This window comes from Schistocerca serialis, chromosome 6 (genome assembly GCF_023864345.2).
Source record: "Schistocerca serialis cubense isolate TAMUIC-IGC-003099 chromosome 6, iqSchSeri2.2, whole genome shotgun sequence".
Lineage (NCBI taxonomy): Eukaryota > Metazoa > Arthropoda > Insecta > Orthoptera > Acrididae > Schistocerca > Schistocerca serialis.
Window position 1 is genome coordinate 636,220,125 of NC_064643.1, and position 24,654 is coordinate 636,244,778.

At 40.0% G+C, this 24,654-nt stretch overlaps 1 protein-coding gene across 1 annotated transcript in view; it reads left to right on the forward strand.

Annotated features, from left to right (window-relative positions):
• The window catches only part of LOC126484277 (snRNA-activating protein complex subunit 3-like), a 161,056-nt gene that overhangs the window by 14,125 nt on the left and 122,277 nt on the right, over nt 1-24,654 (forward strand). The window lies entirely within an intron of this gene.

Consider the following 24,654-nt stretch of genomic DNA (forward strand, 5'->3'; position numbering starts at 1 on the left):
CTTCATAATACGAAGATATGCAGCGTACATATTGCTGCACATCAAAGGTGTTTCTAAACGTGCCCCCCTGTCCCCCGAGTTTCGTTTTCTAAAGTGGCAGGAAATTCTACTTCGGTATATAAAACCATAAACATTCAAAGTATAGATGAGTTTTACAGTGTCAAGGAATAGTATACGGTCACTCAACACGGAAAAAGTATATTTTTAACCGGGAAATCCAGGAATTTTTTCTCCTTGTCCACGTAGACACCCTGAATAATATCATCTAAAGAAACACAGCACATATTGGCTTCCAACCCTGAACAACAATTCTACAAATTGCTGAAATTTGGTGGGCACATATCTTAAACCAGAAGGCATCCTCAAAAACTCGAGGGTGGTAAAATATTTGCTGTTCCATAACGAATCCAATGTTTCATCCATACAAGGCAGAAGATATGTACCAGGTGTTTGTGACTTTATTTACTGTCCCCATTTTAACAAGTAGGTGATTGGATTTGTCACTGTTAACTCATTTTTTGGGAACAATTACTGTAGATGAGGCCCAGGTGTTGGAGGGTTGTATGAACCCAGCTTTCAGCTGCTGCTGAGTACTCTCCTCCACAACTGACTGCAAGTGGTATGGGATTTGACAGGGTTTTTATGCTTTTGGTCTGGTTTTTCCAACCTGAATCTCATGATATGTTAACTCACTAGCTGCCAAATATTGCCTCTCCTCAAACAACAATGCAAATTGTGCTAATACTGAATACAAAGGGCTTCAATCTGATTCTGACAAATGTTCTAACTTTTCCTGCAAGTGATTTATAAGGGATGGTGCAATTGTATATTCTCTTATGGGCAATGATTTCTATTTCTTATTCCCCCAAAATTGCTTTCCTCCTCACAGAGGCAATCGTTGTTAGATATCTACTGTATACTGACATATATTTCTGTGTGGTATAACATCTTACACTCCAAAATTGCCCATACAAACTGGAACATATAATCATTTATTCTATCACTCAGGCTTTCAGAGGCCCTGTTTTACATTACCCTGTAGCTGGGTGAGAACCTTAGACTTGGTTGAAGGAATCAACCGGAAAGACAATTCTGTCAGGCTTTTGAATTTTGGCTGCCACCCAGAGAACTTTTCCATTTCTGCAACCGAGCGAGCAAGTGCGGTGGTTACCACACTGGACTCGCATTCGGGAGGATGACAGTTCAATCCTGCGTCCGGCCATCTTGATTCAGGTTTTCTGTGATTTCCCTAAATCACTTCAGGCAAATGCCGGGATGGTTTCTTTGACAGGCCACAGCCGACTTCCTTTCCCATCCTTCCCTAATCCAATGAGACCGATGACCTTGCTATTTGGTCTCTTCTACGGACAAGGTAGATATTGTTAGAACTTTAAGCTTGTTGAATAAGGGTTTGCATTGTATCTGTGGATGGCTGTGTGTTGTTATTCGGATAGCCCTCTTCTGTAACAGAAAGATTTGTTTTAGACAGCAAGTGGTGGAAGCCCAAAATATTATTCTGTATGTTGCAAGAGATTGAAAATAGCCAAAATATGTCATTCTGGCACCTTGTGCAGTGCAAACATTTGCAATAATTCTAAGGCTGAGTTAAGTTTCTTCACAAGTTTCACTACATGGTCACTAAAATTAAGATTTACGTCTACATGAATCCCTAGAAATTTTGTTGATGCCACTCTGTCTATGGCCTTGTAACCCAACACAAATCAAGACTTACATTTTGACATATTTTCCCAAACTGCATATAATTTGTTTTATTTGCATTTAATGTCAACCAATTTGCATCAAACCAAGTGTGCACATTCTTTATTGCTTGATCAGTAGTTATTTGCAGCATTTGCTTTGGTGTGCCTATTATCGCACTAGTGTCATCTGTGAATACTATGGCCTTTGCTGCTCCATCTGAGGTGTGAAAGTCATTTATGTAGACAAGGAACAATAAGGGACCTAGAATACTGCCTTGCAGCACTTCTGTTTCCACTTTTTTTGCATGTGATACTAAATTTATTTTGTTGTTGTAGTAATCTGACATCAGTCCTACAATGTGTGTTCTGTTTTGTAGGTATGATTCAAACCACTTTTTCCCTGTCGCATGAATACCTAATGCTTCCAGTTTTTCTAAAAGAATGCCATGATTTACACTGTCAAATGCTGTGGATAGATTTAAATTTATTCCTACTATGTTACTGTCTTTTTCTAGATTTTTGACTATTTGTTCAGTGTAGCACATTAGTGCTGTTCCTGTATTTTTACCTACCTGGAAGCCATGCTGATTTCTATTTAGTGACTTATGATCATTTAGATATTTGTTGATTCTGTGCTGCATTAATTTTTCTATTTTTTTTTGTTTTGAAAATGCCAGAAGGAGGGATATTGGCCGATAGTTTTCTATTTTATGCTTGTCGCCATTTTTGAATAATGGCTTCACGTTTGACATTTTTGTCCTTTCTGAAAACACTCCTTCACTAAGTGATATGTTGGCTAAGTATCCTAAGGGCCTTGTGATTTGTGAAGCTGTCATTGTTATGATATAAACAGGCACCTCATCTACTCCTGCTGACATTTTAAGGTTTCAAGCTTTTTATTACTTTGAACACTTTATGTTCATCTGTTGGATCTATCCTCATGCTACAAGCAGCTTTTGGAAATCTGGTTTTTCTTGGTTTGTAAATTTTGAGCTTAATGAAGTTGTTGCATTTATGAAATAATTGTTGATGTAATTTGGCAAATCTTGTTTTTTATTATTGGCATTTTCTGTGTTTTTGAGAATGATATCCCATGAACCATGGACCTTGCCGTTGGTGGGCAGGCTTGCGTGCCTCAGCGATACAGATGGCCGTACCGTAGGTGCAACCACAACGGAGGGGTATCTGTTGAGAGGCCAGACAAACGTGTGGTTCCTGAAGAGGGGCAGCAGCCTTTTCAGTAGTTGCAGGGGCAACAATCTGGAAGATTGACTGATCTGGCCTTGTAACATTAACCAAAACGGCCTTGCTGTGCTGGTACTGCGAACGGCCGAAAGTAAGGGGAAACTACAGCCGTAATTTTTCCCGAGGACATGCAGCTTTACTGTATGATTAAATGATGATGGCGTCCTCTTGGGTAAAATATTCCGGAGGTAAAATAGTCCTCCATTCGGATCTCCGGGCGGGGAATACTCAGGAGGACGTCGTTATCAGGAGAAAGAAAACTGGCGTTCTACGGATCGGAGCATGGAATGTCAGATCCCTTAATCGGGTAGGTAGGTTAGAAAATTTAAAAAGGGAAATGGATAGGTTAAAGTTAGATATAGTGGGAATTAGTGAAGTTCGGTGACAGGAGGAACAAGACTTTTGGTCAGGTGATTACAGGGTTATAAATACAAAATCAAATAGGGGTAATGCAGGAGTAGGTTTAATAATGAATAAAAAAATAGGAGTGCGGGTTAGCTACCACAAACAGCATAGTGAACGCATTATTGTGGCCAAGATAGACACAAAGCCCATGCCTATTACAGTAGTACAAGTTTATATGCCAACTAGCTCTGCAGATGATGAAGAAATAGATGAAATGTATGACGAGATAAAAGAAATTATTCAGGTAGTGAAGGGAGACCAAAATTTAATAGTCATGGGTGACTGGAATTCGTCAGTAGGAAAAAGGAGAGAAGGAAACATAGTAGGTGAATATGGATTGGGGGGAAGGAATGACAGAGGAAGCCGCCTTGTTGAATTTTGCACAGAGCATAACTTAATCATAGCTAACACTTGGTTCAAGAATCATAAAAGAAGGTTGTATACCTGGAAGAATCCTGGAGATACTAAAAGGTATCAGATAGATTATATAATGGTAAGACAGAGATTTAGGAACCAGATTTTAAATTGTAAGACATTTCCTGGGGCAGATGTGGATTCTGACCACAATCTATTGGTTATGAACTGCAGATTGAAACTGAAGAAACTGCAGAAAGGTGGGAATTTAAGGAGATGGGACCTGGATAAACTGAAAGAACCAGAGGTTGTAGAGACTTTCAGGGAGAGCATAAGGGAACAATTGACAGGAATGGGGGAAAGAAATACAGTAGAAGAAGAATGGGTAGCTCTGAGGGATGAAGTAGTAAAGGCAGCAGACGATCAAGTAGGTAAAAAGACGAGGCCTAATAGAAATCCTTGGGTAACAGAAGAAATATTGAATTTAATTGATGAGAGGAGAAAATATAAAAATGCTGTAAATGAAGCAGGCAATAAGGAATACAAACGTCTCAAAAATGACATCGACAGGAAGTGCAAAATGGCTAAGCAGGGATGGCTAGAGGACAAATGTAAGGATGTAGAGGCTTGTCTCACTAGGGGTAAGATAGATACTGCCTACAGGAAAATTAAAGAGACCTTTGAGGAGAAGAGAACTACTTGTATGAATATCAAGAGCTCAGATGGCAGCCCAGTTCTAAGCAAAGAAGGGATGGCAGAAAGGTGGAAGGAGTATATAGAGGGTTTATACAAGGACGATGTACTTAAGGACAATATTATGGAAATGGAAGAGGATGTAGATGAAGACGAAATGGGAGATAAGATACTGCCTGAAGAGTTTGACAGAGCACTGAAAGACCTGAGTCGAAACAAGGCCCCGGGAGTAGACAACATTCCATTAGAACTACTAATGGCCTCGGGAGAGCCAGTCATGACAAAACTCTACCATCTGGTGAGCACGATGTATGAGACAGGCCAAATACCCTCAGACTTCAAGAAGAATATAATAATTCCAATCCCAAAGAAAGCAGGTGTTGACAGATGTGAAAATTACCGAACTATCAGTTTAATAAGTCACAGCTGCAAAATACTAACGCGAATTCTTTACAGACGGATGGAAAAACTGGTAGAAGCCGACCTCGGGGAAGATCAGTTTGGATTCCGTAGAAATGTTGGAACACGTGAGGCAATACTGACCTTACGACTTATCTTAGAAGAAAGATTAAGAAAAGGCAAACCTACGTTTCTAGCATTTGTAGACTTAGAGAAAGCTTTTGACAATGTTAACTGGAATACTCTCTTTCAAATTCTAAAGGTGCAGGGGTAAAATACAGGGAGCAAAAGGCTATTTACAATTTGTACAGATGGCAGTTATAAGAGTCGCGGGGCATGAAAGGGAAGCAGTGGTTGGGAAAGGAGTGAGACAGGGTTGTAGCCTCTCCCCGATGTTATTCAATCTGTATATTGAGCAAGCAGTAAAGGAAACAAAAGAAAAATTCGGAGTAGGTATTAAAATTCATGGACAAGAAGTAAAAACTTTGAGGTTCGCCGATGACATTGTAATTCTGTCAGAGACAGCAAAGGACTTGGAAGAGCAGTTGAACGGAATGGACAGTGTCTTGAATGGAGGATATAAGATGAACATCAACAAAAGCAAAACGAGGATAATGGAATGTAGTCAAATTAAGTCGGGTGATGCTGAGGGAATTAGATTAGGAAATGAGACACTTAAAGTAGTAAAGGAGTTTTGCTATTTAGGGAGTAAAATAACTGATGATGGTCGAAGTAGAGAGGATATAAAATGTAGACTGGCAATGGCAAGGAAAGCGTTTCTGAAGAAGAGAAATTTGTTAAAATCGAGTATAGATTTAAGTGTCAGGAAGTCGTTTCTGAAAGTATTTGTATGGAGTGTAGCCATGTATGGAAGTGAAACATGGACGATAACTAGTTTGGACAAGAAGAGAATAGAAGCTTTCAAAATGTGGTGCTACAGAAGAATGCTGAAGATAAGGTGGAAAGATCACGTAACTAATGAGGAGGTATTGAATAGGATTGGGGAGAAGAGAGGTTTGTGGCACAACTTGACTAGAAGAAGGGATCGGTTGGTAGGACATGTTTTGAGGCATCAAGGGATCACAAATTTAGCATTGGAGGGCACCGTGGAGGGTAAAAATCGTAGAGGGAGACCAAGAGATGAATACACTAAGCAGATTCAGAAGGATGTAGGTTGCAGTGGGTACTGGGAGATGAAGAAGCTTGCACAGGATAGAGTAGCATGGAGAGCTGCATCAAACCAGTCTCAGGACTGAAGACCACAACAACAACATCCTGGTCTTCACATCTCTTTCCTGTTTCAGTCTTCACAATACCACATATGGCTTTTAATTTGTTATCAGACTGCCTTATTAAGTTGTCTGTACTCATTGCCTTGGCAATTATTTTTCAATATACCCTCTTGCAATTCTTAACATATTCTATGAACTGTGGATCTGTAGATGTCTTCAATTTTGAATTTAGTCTCTTTAGAGTTCCACAAGAAGTTTTGATGCCAGCTGTGATCCAAGGACTTGGCTTTGTATTGTGATGTGATGTGATTCTTGACAGCTTCTTTGGAAAGCACATTTCGAAAAATACCCCTTGACAATTGAAGAGAAAGTGTTATATGCATCATTCATATTTGTGAAGGACAGCATTTCTGTCCAGGACTCACTAGTTAGGCTATTAGTAAATTCTTCACAGTTTTCAGTGGAAAATTTTCTTTTATACATTAAGTATACTTTTTTTTTCTTGCAGTGGCATTGAAGGAATTTTGAGGACAAGGCATTATAGTCTGGTAATCCCAAATCAGTATTTGTTACTTCTACTTCTATGGATCATACATTTTAAACTATATTATCTATAAGACTATTTAATATGTCATTCTTGTGGGTTTGTGTATGTGCAGAAACTGACTGAAACTACATAGGCCCCTAATAGATTTAGGAATTGATTTTTTAGCCTACTTACATTCATAAGAGTCACGTTCAAATCCCCACCGACAACTGCAGTGGCTCTTTGAGTAAAAAGAATGTTAAGCAGTGTTTCTAATTGATTAATGAATATGTCTGTATCCCCATTAGGTGTTCTTTATATTGCTGTGACTATGACTTTCCCTGTATTTCGTACACATGAATAGCTGCTGCTCCAAAAGGATTTTCCACACTCAATGATTCAGCTTCACAGCTTCTTTTGTTCCTGATACTTGATTTAGTAAAGACACATACACTTCCGTTTTTGGCATTTTTTTCTACAGTACTGACTTGCCAACTTATATGGATGAATATTAATGCTACTTAGTTCAAAACTTTTGCACCAGTGCTCCACGATGCACATGCGGTCAGTGTTTGCACCATTCATTGCTACTTCAGGTTCTAGTGATTTATTTCTAAGGCACTGAATATTTAGGCTTAAAATCTGCAGGTGACTAAGATGAGAACTGTGCTGTCATATTCATTCCTGTGTCCTTGTGAGATACCAAAAATCCTTGAGAAGGACAGGTATCCTGCACCTCTCGGTATGCACCTGTACATTGGGCTGTGGTGAGTTGCTTGTTGGTGCTATTGGTGCTGCTGTTAATGTACTTAATACTGCTTGGAGTGTTCTCATTTTTCTTGTGTTCATCTAAAATAATATTTGGATGATGAGGAACTGTAGTTCTCTTGTCGTTCAAATTGCTGTCCACTGTTCTTTCTGTTAACACTTTGTCTTTATTTATGTGCTTCGCTGGTGCTGATGATGGTTCTAATGCTTTTACCTCTTCTTGAAGTGCTTTTGTTTTTGAGCCTGGTGAGGGCGATGCAATTATCATTTTGATTTTGAATTTATTTCGGTACTTTTTTATTTCCTTGGTTATCTGGTTTTTCAGATATACTTTCTCCGAGCAATTCAAGTGAAGTCCATGTTGTATGTCCAATATTGCTCGTATCAACACATTTAATATTTTTAAAATGTCTGCAAATTTTTGCAAACTGATTGTTGGCACTTTATATTCCTTTTTTAAACACATGACCATATTACAAGATCAAAATGATGTGGAATATTGACCATTACTACATTTGTATGAGTGAGGTTTCTCAGACACTGTTTTAAGGTCGCACTTAGCAATCACTGTTTCATTTTTGTAGATGTCGTTCGCTCCTCTCAGAAGTACAACAAAGTCTTTATCGTGCAGATTTTTTACCTCTGCGGATGCATTCATTTTTTTAATTTCATCAAGTGAGGCTCCCGGTTTCACTATACCACACAAATATGTTTTAGTTGTTTCTTAGCTTACTTGCAAGTCCATGACCATGGGTGTCTGAAAGCGCCAACAGTTTGGTGTTATTGGAGTTCACAATGTGGGAATCATTTTGTATTGTTTTACTAAACACTTGTGTGTGTGTGTATATATATATATATATCCAATTAATTTTCTTCTACCTTATTCACAGTGCCTTTTTGCTTTTCCCATTGTTCATGCGAACTATATGTTGCATTTCCACTGTCGGCGGTTAAAATACTTGAAATGTGTTTTCGTGCACAAAGCTTGCGTTTCTTTCACAGGTTTTCTGATTTTGCACTTGGTCTTGCTGTTATTGCACTTCACATTTGACCACTTTTTCATAATGGACAAACTATTTTGCACAATTTTAGTGTGTTCAGCTCACTATTTTCTTGTAGTGTTTTCAAAATATCCATTTTCAAACTACCGATTGTAAATGTATATTTGCTTTATTTTAACATACCTTGTAATATATAAATTGTTGTGTCAGTATTGCCTCATGTGTCCATACATTTGTCCAGAACCCAAACTTATCTTCCCTGATGTCAGATTCTACTCATTTCTCCATTCTCCTTTAAATAATTCATGTAAGTATTCTGCATACATGACATATTAAACTGATAGGTCAGTAGTATTCACATTTTTCCTCACCTTTCTCTGAAAATCGAATTATTACATTACTCTTGAAGTCTGAGAATAATTTGCTTGCCTCATACATCTTGCCCATCAAATGGAATACTTCCGCCATGATTGGCTCCCCCAAAGATATCAGTAGTTCTGAGGGAATGTCATCTACTCCAGGGGCCTTTTTTCAACTTAAATCTTTAAGTGCTCTGTCAAATGCTTCTCACACTATCACATCTTCCATCTCATTTTCATATCCTTCCTCTTCCCTTTTGTAATGTACCTATCAACTTCATTTTCCTTGTTTAGCCCCTCTACATATTTCTTCCCTCTTTCACTTGCCTCTTCTTTGCTTAATGTTGCTTTTCCATCTGAACTCTTGACTTTCGTACAGCTGCTTCTCTTTTCTGCAAAGACCTCTTCAATTTTTTTCTATTCGCAGTGTCTGTCTTTCCCCTAGTTATGCATGCTTCTATAGCCTTGCACTGGTCCTCTAAATATTTGTGCTTAGCCATTTTGTACTTTCTGTCAATACAATTTTTTTAGACTTCTGTATTCCCTTTTGCCTGCTTCTTTTGTTGAATTTTTATACACTCCTGGAAATGGAAAAAAGAACACATTGACACCGGTGTGTCAGACCCACCATACTTGCTCCGGACACTGCGAGAGGGCTGTACAAGCAATGATCACACGCACGGCACAGCGGACACACCAGGAACCGCGGTGTTGGCCGTCGAATGGCGCTAGCTGCGCAGCATTTGTGCACCGCCGCCGTCAGTGTCAGCCAGTTTGCCATGGCATACGGAGCTCCATCGCAGTCTTTAACACTGGTAGCATGCCGCGACAGCGTGGACGTGAACCGTATGTGCAGTTGACGGACTTTGAGCGAGGGCGTATAGTGGGCATGCGGGAGGCCGGGTGGACGTACCGCCGAATTGCTCAACACGTGGGGCGTGAGGTCTCCACAGTACATCGATGTTGTCGCCAGTGGTCGGCGGAAGGTGCACGTGCCCGTCGACCTGGGACCAGACCGCAGCGACGCACGGATGCACGCCAAGACCGTAGGATCCTACGCAGTGCCGTAGGGGACCGCACCGCCACTTCCCAGCAAATTAGGGACACTGTTGCTCCTGGGGTATCGGTGAGGACCATTCGCAACCGTCTCCATGAAGCTGGGCTACGGTCCCACACACCGTTACGCCGTCTTCCGCTCACGCCCCAACATCGTGCAGCCCGCCTCCAGTGGTGTCGCGACAGGCGTGAATGGATGGACGAATGGAGACATGTCGTCTTCAGCGATGAGAGTCGCTTCTGCCTTGGTGCCAATGATGGTCGTATGCGTGTTTGGCGCCGTGCAGGTGAGCGCCACAATCAGGACTGCATACGACCGAGGCACACAGGGCCAACACCCGGCATCATGGTGTGGGGAGCGATCTCCTACACTGGCCGTACACCACTGGTGATCGTCGAGGGGACACTGAATAGTGCACGGTACATCCAAACCGTCATCGAACCCATCGTTCTACCATTCCTAGACCGGCAAGGGAACTTGCTGTTCCAACAGGACAATGCACGTCTTCATGTATCCCGTGCCACCCAACGTGCTCTAGAAGGTGTAAGTCAACTACCCTGGCCAGCAAGATCACCGGATCTGTCCCCCATTGAGCATGTTTGGGACTGGATGAAGAGTCGTCTCACGCGGTCTGCACGTCCAGCACGAACGCTGGTCCAACTGAGGCGCCAGGTGGAAATGGCATGGCAAGCCGTTCCACAGGACTACATCCAGCATCTCTACGATCGTCTCCGTGGGAGAATAGCAGCCTGCATTGCTGCGAAAGGTGGATATACACTGTACTAGTGCCGACATTGTGCATGCTCTGTTGCCTGTGTCTATGTGCCTGTGGGTTCTGTCAGTGTGATCATGTGATGTATCTGACCCCAGGAATGTGTCAATAAAGTTTTCCCTTCCTGGGACAATGAATTTACGGTGTTCTTATTTCAGTTTCCAGGAGTGTATTTTGTTCTTTCACCATTTAAAATCAGTATCTCCTGTGATTCCAAGGATTTCTGCTAGTCTTTGTCTTATTAAATGTTTGGTCCTCTGCTGTGTTTACTATTTCACATCTCATAGATATCTACTCTTTTTCTACTGTATTCCTTTCCTGTTTAAATCTATTGTTAACCTAATGCTCCCATTGAAACACTCAACAACCTCTAGTTTTTTTCAAGCTATCTAGGTCCCATCTCCTTAATTTTCTACTGTTTTGCAGTTTTTTCAGTTTTAACATGCAGTTCATAACCTATAATCTATGGTCAGATTAGATTAGATTAATACTAGTTCCATGGATCATGAATACGATATTTCGTAATGATGTGGAGCTAGTCGAATTTTCCAATACATGACATAATTAGGTTAATTTAACAACATACTTAAGTTGATATAACAACTTGTTTTTGTGTGTTTTTTGTTTTTCTTTATTTTTTATTTTTATTTTTTTATTTTTTTTAATATTTTTGTTTTTTTTCTTTTTTTTCTTAATTTATATCTAAAAATTCCTCTATGGAGTAGAAGGAGTTGTCATTCAGAAATTCTTTTAATTTCTTCTTAAATACTTGTTGGTTATCTGTCAGACTTTTGATACTATTTGGTAAGTGACCAAAGACTTTAGTGCCAGTATAATTCACCCCTTTCTGTGCCAAAGTGAGATTTAATCTTGAATAGTGAAGATCGTCCTTTCTCCTAGTATTGTAGTTATGCACACTGCTATTACTTTTGAATTGGATTTGGTTGTTAATAACAAATTTCATAAGAGAGTATATATACTGAGAAGCTACTGTGAATATCCCTAGATCCTTAAATAAATGTCTGCAGGATGATCTTGGGTGGACTCCAGCTATTATTCTGATTACACGCTTTTGTGCAATAAATACTTTATTCCTCAGTGATGAATTACCCCAAAATATGATGTCATATGAAAGCAATGAGTGAAAATAGGCGTAGTAAGCTAATTTACTAAGATGTTTATCACCAAAATTTGCAATGACCCTTATTGCGTAAGTAGCTGAACTCAAACGTTTCAGCAGATCATCAATGTGTTTCTTCCAATTTAATCTCTCATCAATGGACATGCCTAAAAATTTGTAATATACTACCTTAGCTATATGCTTCTGATTAAGGTCTATATTTATTAATGGCGTCATACCATTCACTGTACGGAACTGTATGTACTGTGTCTTATCAAAATTCAGTGAGAGTCCGTTTACAAGGAACCACTTAGTAATTTTCTGAAAGACAGTATTGACAATTTCATCAGTTAATTCTTGTTTCTCAGGTGTGATTACTATACTTGTATCATCAGCAAAGAGAACTAACTTTGCCTCTTCATGAATATAGAATGGCAAGTCATTAATATATAATAAGAACAACAAAGGACCCAAGACTGACCCTTGTGGAACCCCATTCTTGATAGTTCCCCAGTTTGAGGAATGTGCTGATCTTTGCATGTTACGAGAACTACTTATTTCAACTTTCTGCACTCTTTCAGTTAGGTACGAATTAAACCATTTGTGCACTGTCCCACTCATGCCACAATACTTGAGCTTGTGTAGCAGAATTTCATGATTTACACAATCAAAAGCCTTTGAGAGATCACAAAAAATCCCAATGGGTGGTGTTCAGTTATTCAGATCATTCAAAATTTGACTGGTGAAAGCATATATGGCATTTTCTGTTGAAAAACCATTCTGGAAACCAAACTGACATTTTGTTAGTACTTCATTTTTACAGATATGTGAAGCTACTCTTGAATACATTACTTTCTCAAAAATTTTGGATAAAGCTGTTAGAAGGGAGATTGGACGGTAATTGTTGACATCAGATCTATCCCCCTTTTTATGCAAAGGTATAACAATAGCATATTTCAGTCTATCAGGGAAAATGCCCTGTTCCAGAGAGCTATTACACAGGTGGCTGAGAATCTTACTTATCTGTTGAGAACAAGCTTTTAGTATTTTGCTGGAAATGCCATCAATTCCATGTGAGTTTTTGCTTTTAAGCAAGTTTTATTATTTTCCTAATTTCAGAGGGAGAAGTGGGTGAGATTTCAATTGTATCAAATTGCATAGGTATGGCCTCTTCCATTAACAGCCTAGCATCTTCTAATGAACACCTGGATCCTACTATATCCACAACATTTAGAAAATGATTATTAAAAATATTTTCAACTTCTAACTTTTTCTTCGTAAAGTCTTCATTCAATTTGATGGTAACACTGTCTTCCTCTGCTCTTGGTTGACCTGTTTCTCTTTTAATAATATTCCAAATTGTTTTAATTTTATTATCAGAGTTGCTGATTTCAGACATGATACACATACTCCTGGATTTTTTAATAACTTTTCTTAATATAACACAGTAGTTTTTATAATTTTTGATAGTTTCTGGGTCACTACTCTTTCTTGCTGTCAGATACAGTTCCCTTTTCCGGTTACAAGATATTTTTATACCCTTAGTAAGCCATGGTTTGTTACAAGGTTTCTTACGAGTATATTTAACTATTTTCTTGGGGAAGCAGTTTTCAAATGCATTTACAAAAATGTCATGAAATAAATTATATTTTAAATTGGCATCAGGTTCACGGTACACCTCATCCCAGTCTAACTGCTGTATGCTTTCCCTGAAATTTGCAATTGTTAAATCGTTGACTGAACGTACTACTTTGGAGGACTGTTTAGTGTTGCTGAATGGAGCTATGTCATATATAGTAACTAGCTGTGCACCATGATCAGAAAGACCATTCTCAACAGGCTGAGCATTTATCTGGTTAAACTTATCTTGGTCTATAAAGAAGTTATCTATCAGTGAGCTGCTATCCTTTACCACCCGAGTAGGAAAATCATTAACGGGTGTCAAATTGAAAGAACCGAGTAATACTTCAAGGTCTTTTTTCCTGTTACCCTCTTTCAGAGAATCTACATTGAAGTCCCCACAAATAATAATTTGCTTCCCCCTGTCTGACAGATAGCACAACAAGGAGTCCAAATTTTTCAGAAATAGATGAAAATTTCCTGGTGGGGACCTATATACAGTTACAATTATAAATGTGCCTTTATTTAATTTAAGCTCACAGGCACATGCTTCTATATGTTTCTCTACATAAAAATTTTTTGTTTCTATACTTTTTGCACAATTATAACTTTTGACATATATGGCAACTCCTCCTTTCTCCGTATTTTCTCTCATTACATGTGCAGAGAGCTTATAACCACTTACATTTACCTTATCCATATCAGTAACAATGTGATGCTCAGACAGGCATAGTATATCTATTTCATTCTCAGCTTCTGAATCTTCTAAACAAACCAGAAGCTCATCTACTTTATTCTTTAAACTCCCAATATTTTGATGAAATATACTTACATTATTTTTAATTATACTTTTATGAGAACCTTTCCTTATTCTGACATTTGCAGTACTCTCCTGTCTGAGTTTCTCATTGTGCTTAGGCCTAGTTCCTATACCAGTGGTCACATGGTGTTCAGAAAGGCAGATTATGTCAACTGGGTTGGGTGACTTTAATTCATCAATGCAATTACCTAGGACTGAGATACAACTTGGTGGAGATAAAATTTCTGGTGATTGGTGAAAATTTATAATTGGTAGCTGTGATTGGTGATCCAATGTGCTAGAATTGTGCTGTTTAATTTCTTTCCTAAACTGAAGATTTGTTTCAATCCTGACCTCTCGTAGAACTTGACATCTTTCTGTCTTACCTATCCTAAAAAAGGTGCTGCTCCAACACCTGTAACCACTGGTATTTTACCATTCATGGCAGTGCCTCCCCCCCTTAAATTCCCTGCTATTACCCCAGCCAGTTTCCCCTTCCCCTTCCTGTTGAGATGTAGGTCGTGCCTGGTATAGTCCCACCTACTGAGATAATCAACAGGAACCACACCAATATGAGCCCCCGCACCCGACCCAAGCAGCCGTTCCAACTCCAAATTAACTCTCCCAACAGAAGAGTTCAAATGAGGCCGGTCATGGCGTCTCAGGACAGATACAAATTCAACATTGGTGTGTCTCGATGCCGATGCAATCTTTACCAGGTCACACTCTATACTGTACCCAGGATCTCTGTCGATGCTGTTCCCTGGCCCTCCCACAATAACCACGGTGTCTTCCCTGGTAAATCCTTTACAGAGTGAACCTAAATCCTCTGTCACCTGATCCAGACTAGCACTTGGTTTGAAAAAATTTGTGACCTGGTATTCTGGTCCTAATTCCTCCTGCAGAAGTTGGCCTACACCTCTGGCATGAGAACTGCCTAACAACAAAACTTTCTTCCTTTTCGATGACTTTCCTACATTCTTTTTCAATTTCCTATTGAAAGTTTGTTGTGTCCTGTCTACACCTACCTCTGCTTGAGGCTCATCAGTTTCTAACTGAAGCAACAGGTCAAACTTATTTTTGACATTCACCACAAAACTGTCAGACTTAGTTCTAGGCCTGTTCCTTCTGCTACCTGTTGCCACTTCCCACCTCTCTTTGCCCTTCTCCTTCCTTAACCTGTCCAGATCTTCCCTAGCCTGATCTAGCTCAGCCTGAAGGGCAGCAATTTTCCCCTCCTGTTCCACTATCTTCCTATCTCTGCTGCAAATCCTACATAACCACTGATGAGCCTGATCCACTTTCCCAACACCCACGCCACTGCAGTCCCCCCCAGTGAAAAAAACTACTGCATCCATCACACCAAACCCTGGAACTAACAATTCTACGGCAAGTCAGGCACTTCTCACTCATGGCAAAAATAATACTTTAGCTAGAATAAATCAATTAAATTACCGAAAATCAAAAAAGACGTTACAAGAATTAAGCCTATTCACAAATGTATATAAGCAAGTTTCTGATTTAAAATTCCGCTGTTTTTCTGAGATCTGTATTAAAACAACGAAGGTATACGCTATTTATTATATATTTCACTCGATAGAATGAAAAAAAGGACAATTAAACGAGATACTTTAACTTTGATTCTCCAAAAACGTTACGAGAATTAGGCCTATAAACAAATGTATATAGGCAAGTTTCTGATATAAAGTTACGCTGTTTTTCTGAAATCTGTATTAAAACAATGAAGTTATACGCTATTTACGGTAGTTTACTTATTTGTTATCGAGAAACTAGTTAAATTACCGTAAAACAAGAAACAAACACGTTTACAAAATTTAAGCCTAAGCGCGACTTCGCGAAGTTACAATCTTTTCGTGTTTTCTGAAAAAATACGCAAAGAAAAGTCAAACCTTTAACGGCAAGACTAAACGATACACTAATGCACGTATTTAATTTGTTGTCGGCGTTAAACTAAATTATATTGCTGTCTAAATCACTTAACTTTCTGGAAATGGTTTCTGGCGTCACTTACTCGGCGGCCATCTTGCCAAGATGTCTTCGACATGGCTGCTTGTCCTGTTCCAGAGGTTGCCCCTCAGTCTGCAAGATCCGGGCGGTCGCAGAGGGTGGGCTTACTGGTAGTTGGGAGCTCCCGACATCAGGCACGTAATGGAGCCCCTTAGGGACACGGCAGCAAAAGAGGGGAAGAAAACCAATGTGCACTTCGTACGCATACCGGGAGGAGTCATTCCAGATGTGGAAAGGGTTCTTCTGGATGCCATGAAGGGTGCAGGGTGCACCCATCTGCAGGTGGTCGCTCATGTAGGCACCAATGATGTGTGTTGCGGCGACTATCTGATTTGGTGAAGACTGCCAGTCTCGCTAGCGGGATGAAAGCAGAGCTCACCATCTGCAGCATCGTCGACAGGACTGACTACGGACCTTTAGTACAGAGCTGAGTGGAGGGTCTGAATCACAGGCTAAGATGGTTCTGCAACCATGTGGGCTGCAGATTCCTTGACTTGCGCCATAGGGTGGTGGGGTTTCAGGTTCTGCTGGATAGGTCGGGAGTCCACTACACACAGGAGGCGGCTACACGGGTAGCAGGGGTTGTGTGGCGTGGACTGGGCAGTTTTTTAGGTTAGATGGCCTCGGGCGAGTACAGAAAGGGCAACAGCCTCAAAGGGTGCGGAGCAAAGTCAGGACATGCGGGGACCAAGCAGCAATCGGTACTGTAATTGTAAACTGTTGAAGCTGCTTTGGTAATGTACCGGAACTTCAAGCACTGATAGAAAGCAGCGAAGCTGATATTGTTATATGTATGGAAAGCTGGATGAAGCAAGAGATAAATTCTGCTGAAATTTTTACAAAGGCACAGATGGTGTTTAGAAAGGATAGGTTGCATGCAACTGGTGGTGGCGTGTTTGTCGCTGTTAGCAGTAGTTTATCCTGTAGTGAAGTAGAAGTGGATAGTTCTTGTGAATTATTATGGGTGGAAGTTACACTCAACAACCAAGCTAGGTTAATAATTGGCTCCTTTTACCGATCTCCCGACTCAGCATCATTAGTGGCAGAACAATTGAGAGAAAATCTGCAATACATATCACATAAATTTTCTCAGCATGTTATAGGCTTAGGTGGAGATTTCAATTTACCAGATATAGACTGGGACACTCAGATGTTTAGGATGGGTGGTAGGGACAGAGCATTGAGTGACATTATACTGAGTGCACTATCCGAAAATTACCTCGAGCAATTAAACGGAGAACCAACTCGTGGAGACAACATGTTGGACCTACTGATAACAAACAGACCCGAACTTTTCGACTCTGTAAGTGCAGAACAGGGAATCAGTGATCATAAGGCCGTTGCAGCATCCCTGAATACAGAAGTAAATAGGAATATAAAAAAAGGAGGAAGGTTTATCTGTTTAGCAAGAGTAATAGAAGGCAGATTTCAGACTACCTAACAGATCAAAACGAAAATTTCTGTTCCGACACTGACAATGTTGAGTGTTTATGGAAAACGTTCAAGGCATTCGTAAAATGCGTTGTAGAGAGGTACGTGCCGAGTAAAACTGTGAGGGACAGGAAAAACCCACCATGGTTCAAAAACAAAGTTAGGAAACTACTGCGAAGCAAAGAGAGCTTCACTGCAAGTTTAAACGCAGCCAAAACCTCTCAGACAAACAGAAGCTAAATGATGTCAAAGTTAGCATAAGGAGGGCTATGCTGATGCATTCAGTGAATTCGAAAGTAAAATTATATGTATCAACTTGATAGAAAATCCTAGGAAGTTCTGATCTTACGTAAAATCAGTAAGTGGTTCGAAACAGCACATCCAGACACTCTGGGATGATGATGGCATTGAAACAGAGGATGACATGCGTAAAGCTGAAATACTAAACACCTTTTTCCAAAGCTGTTTCACAGAGGAAGACCACACTGCAGTTCCTTCTCTAAATCCTCACACAAACGAAAAAATGGCTGACATCGAAGTAAGTGTCAAGGAATAGAAAAGCAACTGAAGTCACTCAACAGAGGAAAGTCCACTGGACCTTACGGGATACCAATTAGATTCTACACAGAGTACGCGAAAGAACTTGCCCCCCTTCTAACAGCCGTGTACCGCAAGTCTCTAGAGGAACAGAAGGTTCCAAATGATTGGAAAAGAGCTCAGGTAGTCCCAGTCTTCTAGAAGGGTCGTCGAGCAAATGCGCAAAACTATAGATCTATATCTCTGACATCGATCTGTTGTAGAATTTTAGAACATGTTTTTTGCTCACGTATCATGTCATTTCTGGAAACTCAGAATCTACTCTGTAGGAATCAACATGGATTCCGGAAACAGCGATCGTGTGAGACCCAACTCGCTTTATTTGTTCACGAGACCCAGAAAATATTAGATACACGCTCCCAGGTAGATGCCATTTTCCTTGACTTCGGGAAGGCGTTCGATACAGTTCTGCACTGTCACATGATAAACAAAGTAAGAGCCTAAGGAATATCAGACTAAGGAATATCAGACTGGCTGTGTGTCTGGATTGAATAGTTTTTAGTAAACAGAACACAGCATGTTGTTATCAATGGAGAAACGTCTACAGACGTTAAAGTAATCTCTGGTGTGCCACAGGGGTGTGTTATGGGACCATTGCTTTTCACAATATATATAAATGACCTAGTAGATAGTGTCGGAAGTTCCATGCAGCTTTACAGAGATGATGCTGTAGTACACAGAGAAGTTGCAGCATTAGAAAATTGCAGCAAAGTGCAGGAAGATCTGCAGCGGATAGGCACTTGGTGCAGGGAGTGGCAACTGACCCTTAACATAGACAAATGTAGTGTACTGCGAATACATAGGAAGAAGGATCCTTTATTGTATGATTATATGATAGCAGAACAAACACTGGTAGCAGTTACTTCTGTAAAATATCTGGGAGTATGCGTGCGGAACGATTTTAAGTGGAATGATCATATAAAATTAATTGTTGGTAAGGCGGGTGCCAGGTTGAGATTCATTGAGAGAGTCCTTAGAAAATGTAGTCTATCAACAAAGGAGGTGGCTTACAAAACACTTGTTCGACCTATACTTGAGTATTGCTCATCAGTGTGGGATCCGTACCAGGTCGGGTTGACTGAGGAGATAGAAAAGATCCAAAGAAGAGCGGCGCGTTTCGTCACAGGGTTATTTGGTAAGCGTGATAGCGTTACAGAGATGTTTAGCAAACTCAAGTGGCAGACTCTGCAAGAGAGGTGCTCTGCATCGTAGTGTAGCTTGCTGTCCAGGTTTCGAGAGGGTGCGTTTCTGGATGAGGTATCGAATATATTGCTTCCCCCTACTTATACCTCCTGAGGAGATCACAAATGTAAAATTAGAGAGATTCAAGCACGCACGGAGGCTTTCTGGTAGTTGTTCTTTCTGTGAATTGTACGCGACTGGAACAGGAAAGGGAGGTAATGACAGTTGCACATAAAGTGCCCTCCGCCACACATCGTTGGGTGGCTTGCGGAGTATAAATGTTGATGTAGATGTAGATATTGTTGGTTTACACAACTCTTCCCCACCTTCATTGATCTTAATGAAACACACATGCTATTTGGCACATTTTCTCTGTCTAAAAACAGTTCATCACAAAAGATGTTCATGCTAATACTTAAGATTTTTGCTCGTATTAGGAAACACTGTCTGCTTCCAAGTTTTATTTAGGTATTTCCTTGTTTGGCACTATTATTCTTGTAGTGCAGCTGCAAAGATGGATTGTCAACTTACGTCTTTACTTACTCTTGAAATCTCAAAATTTGTCAGGGAAAAATGTCTGGAAATCAGGGGAATTTCACTTGGGGATACTTGCGGCAGCACTGAACACATATTAGGCAACAAAAGAAAGCAAAAAGAAAGTATTACAAAAGTCATCAACAAAGAAGGAAAAGCAGTGTGAGGAAGAAGATGCTTTGAAACCATGCAAAGAATGTTTACAAAAACTGTATAAAGAAAGGATGAATCAAATACATGTGATGAGACAGAGGGACATAAAAGAAGTAATACCATCACAGAGGAAATAGAAAGAGATGATCTGCAGATGTTGGATGTAGAGAAAGCTGTATTAGAAATGGAAAATGGCAAAGACCATGGAGTAGACGACATCACAATGGGAATGATCAAAGCCATGGGACCTTCAGAATTCGATGGCTGTATAGAATAATGAGATATTATGGACACATGGAAAGATTCCTGATGATTAGACAAAGGCAATTATTGTACCTATCTTTAAAGAGGGTAACAAGGTGCTCAGTGAGAATTACAAAGCAATGGAACTACTATGCCACTGCATGAAGATCTATGAAAAGATAATTTTACAGGAAATCAGGAATATGATACGCAAGTGATTATCAGAAACAGGTACAAAAAAGGCTTGAATTGTTTTATAAAATATGGTAAGAAATCGGAATAGTTTAGAACGCACAGAGGAGTTCAGCAAGGAAGTGTGCTGTCACCAGTGCTTTTTAGTATAGTCATGAAAACATCACAGGAAAAGTTCGTCAAATGTCAGCAATGGATGGTATGAATTGATTTGGGAAGAAAATGAGCAGACTTGAGAGAGAGTAATCGAAGCAGCTGGCTTGGAAATAAGCTTAACAAAAAATAAAGTAATGAAAATGAGCAGGAAAAATGAAAAAAATGAAGGACCATGTAAGCTGTAATAGAAAAATTACTAAAGATGTAGATCCTTTCAAGTAATTAGGAAGTAGATGAACCAAGAAAGGAAACATTAAGGATGAAATTTCAAAGAGACTAGAAAATTATTTGAAATTTTATTATTGTCTACTAGACATAATTAAAAATTGAAAAATATTTGCCAAAGAAAAAAAATCAGGATATACAAGTCATATTACCTGTCAATTTTAACCTATAGATAAGAAAGTTGGACTTAGATGAAGAAAGACTTGAGCATAATACAAGCAATGGAGATGTGATTTCTATGAGGGATCCTGGGTAAGACAAGAAGAAGGGACACAGTAAGGAATGAAACAGTACGAAACACCCTGCAGATAAAGCCCCTAAAAGAAACTATGGAGAGATATAGGCTTAAATGGTTTGGGCACATTAAAAGAATAGGACAAGAAAGACTTTCAAGAAGAGCCCCAAAATGAACAGAACCTAGACGAAGATAAATTGTAACACCATGAATGAGACAGAGAGACCAGGTGAAGGATGATGAGAACTGAAGAGGATTGCAATGGGACGAGATGTTGAATGATAGACTGTGGGAGAAAAGAGAAGCTGGAAAGAGGCCCTGCATAAGCAGAAATGTTTCAGGAAGATCACAAGTCCTCCTCATCCAGCCAATGAACTTCACTAAATTCCACAAAATCTAACTTCAACTTATCCATTTCTCTTTTAAAATTTTGTAACCTGCATACTTGATTAAGAGATCTAACATTCCATACTCTGACCTGTTTGCTTTCATTTGATTTGCACAAGGAGATAAAAAAGACAGCAGCCCCAGCCAATTATTGCCTGCAACAGACCAGGTTTTACGGTGAGGTTTCATTCCCTGTGATTCTAGAAAAGCCATCCAGTACCCTTAAAGAGTAGTATGAGGCCCTTTACTAGTTAATTGTTAGACACAATTTCTTAAAGACATGTTGTTGTTGTTGTGGACTTCAGTCCAGAGACTGATTTGATGCAACTCTCCATGCTACTCCATTCTGTGCAAGCTTCTTCATCTCCAGTACCTACTGCAACCTACATCATTCTGAATCTGTTTAGTGTATTCATCTCTTGGTCTCCCTCTACGATTTTTACCCTCCACGCTGCCCACCAATACTAAATTGGTGATCCCTTGTTTCCTCAGAATATGCCCTACCAACTGATCCCTTCTTCTAGTCAAGTTGTGCCACAAATTTCTCTTCTCTCCAATTCTATTCAGTACCTCCACATTAGTTACATAATCTACCCATCTAATCTTCAGCTTTCGTTCTGTAGCACCACATTCCAAAAGCTTCTATTCTCTTCTTGTCTAAACTATTTATCGTCCACGTTTCACTTCCATACATGGCTACACTCCATTCAAATGATTTCCTGACACTTAAACCTGTACTCGATGTTAACAAATCTCTCTTTTTCAGAAACGAAATGATAATTAAATGGACACCCTAGCTGTAAACAGGCATTGATGTACTTCATTGGGGACATGTTGAAAATATGTGCCCCGACTGGGACTCGATCCCGGGATCTCCTGCTTACACGGCAGACGCTCCATCCATCTGAGCCACTGCGGGCACAGAGGATAGTGTGTCTGCAGGGACTTATCCCTTGCACGCTCCCTATGAGATCCACATTCCCAGCATGTCCACACCACTACATTCGTAGTGCGCCTAATAGATGTTTGCCCATCATACTCATTACTCTTGGCAGATTAATCTACCAAGTCCCATACGAGTTCGGGCACAGCGTGTGCGTTCGCACGAGAAGGTCATTGTCTGGGAAACCATTTTTTTTTTTTTTTTTTTAATAACTGTATACGACAGTAGTATCTGTTCCCGAAAGAACAGTTACCGTGGATGACCATGCAGCTTTGCTAGAAATGAAATGATAATTAAATGGACACCCTAGCTGCAAACAGGCGTTGATGTACTTCATTGGCGACATGTTGAAAATGTGTGCCCCGACCGGGACTCGAACCCGGGATCTCCTGCTTACATGGTAACGCTTCCCTTGCCATAGCCAGTCTACATTTTATATCCTCTCTACTTCGACCATCATCAGTTATTTTGCTCCCCAAATAGCAAATCTCATTTGCAACTTTAAGCGTCTCATTTCCTATTCTAATTCCTACAGCATCACCCGATTTAATTTGACTACATTCCATAATCCTCATTTTGCTTTTGTTGATGTTTATCTTATATCCTCCTTTCAAGAAACTGTCCATTCCATTCAGCTGCTCTTCCAGGTCCTTTGCTGTCTCTGACAGAATTACAATGTCATCGGCGAACCTCGAAGTTTTTATGTCTTCTCCATGGATTTTAATTCCAACTCCAAATTTTTCTTTCGTTTCCTTTACTGCTTGCTCAATATACAGATTGAATAACACCAGGGATAGGCTACAACCCTGTCTCACTCCCTTCCCAACCACTGCTTCCCTTTCATGCCCCTCGATCTTATACCTGCCATCTGGTTTCTGTATAAATTGTAAATAGCCTTTTGTTCTCTGTATTTTACCCCTGCCACCTTCAGAATTTGAAAGAGAGTATTCCAGTCAACATTGTCAAAAGCTTTCTCTAAGTTTGCAAATGCTAGAAATGTAGGTTTGCCATTCCTTAATCTATTTTTTAAGATAAGTACTAGGGTCAGTATTGCCTCACGTGCTCCAACATTTCTATGGAATCCAAACTGATCTTCCCCAAGGTCAGTTTCTACCAGTTTTTCCATTCGTCTGCAAAGAATTCATGTTAGTATTTTGCAGCTGTGGCTTATTAAACTAATAGTTTGGTGATTTTCACATCTGTCAACAGCTGCTTTCTTTGGGATTGGAATTATTATATTCCTCTTGAAGTCTGAGGGTATTTCGCCTGTCTCATACATCTTGCTCACTAGAGTTTTGTTAGGCCTGGCTCTCCCAAGGTTGTGAGTACTCCTAATGGAATGTTGTCTACTCCTGGGGCCTTGTTTCGACTCTGGACTTTCAGTGCTCTGTCAAACTCTTCACGCAGTATCATATCTCCCATTTCATCGTCATCTACATTCTCTTCCATCTGTATAATATTGTCCTCAGGAACATAGCCCTTGTGTAGACCTTCTACATAATCCTTCCACCTTTCTGCTTTCCCTTCTTTGCTTAGAACTGGGTTTCCATCCGAGCGCTTGATATTCATGCTAGTGATTCTCTTTTCTCCAAAGGTCTCTTTAATTTTCCTGTAGGCAGTATCTATCTTACCCCTAGTGATATGCACCTCTACATCCTTACATTTGTCCTCTAGCTATCCCTGCTTAGCCATTGTGCACTTCCTGTTGACCTCATTTTTGAGACGTTTGTATTCCTTTTTGCCTGCTTCATTTACTGCATTTTTGTATTTTCTCCTTTCATCAATTAAATTCAGTATCTCTTCTGTTACCCAAGGATTTCTATTAGACCTCGTCTTTTTACCTACTTGATCCTCTGCTACCTTCACTATTTCATCTCTCAAAGCTACCCATTATTCTTCTACTGTATTTCTTTCCCCCATTCTTGTCAATCATTCCCTAATGCTCTCCCTCAAGCTCTCTACAACCTCTGGTTCTTTCAGTTTATCCAGTTCCCATCTCCTCAAATTCCCACCTTTTTACAGTTTTCTTCAGTTTTAATCTACAGTTCATAACCAATAGATTCTGGTCAGAGTCCACATCTGCCCATGGAAATGCCTTACAATTTAAAACCTGGTTCCTGAAACCCTGTCTTACCATTATATAATCTAGCTGAGACCTTCCAATATCTCCAGGCTTCTTCCATGTATACAACCTTCTTTTATGATTCTTGAACCAAGTGTTAGCTTGATTAAGTTACGCTCTGTGCAAAATTCTACCAGGCGGCTTCCTCTTTCATTCCTTACTCCCATTCCGTATTC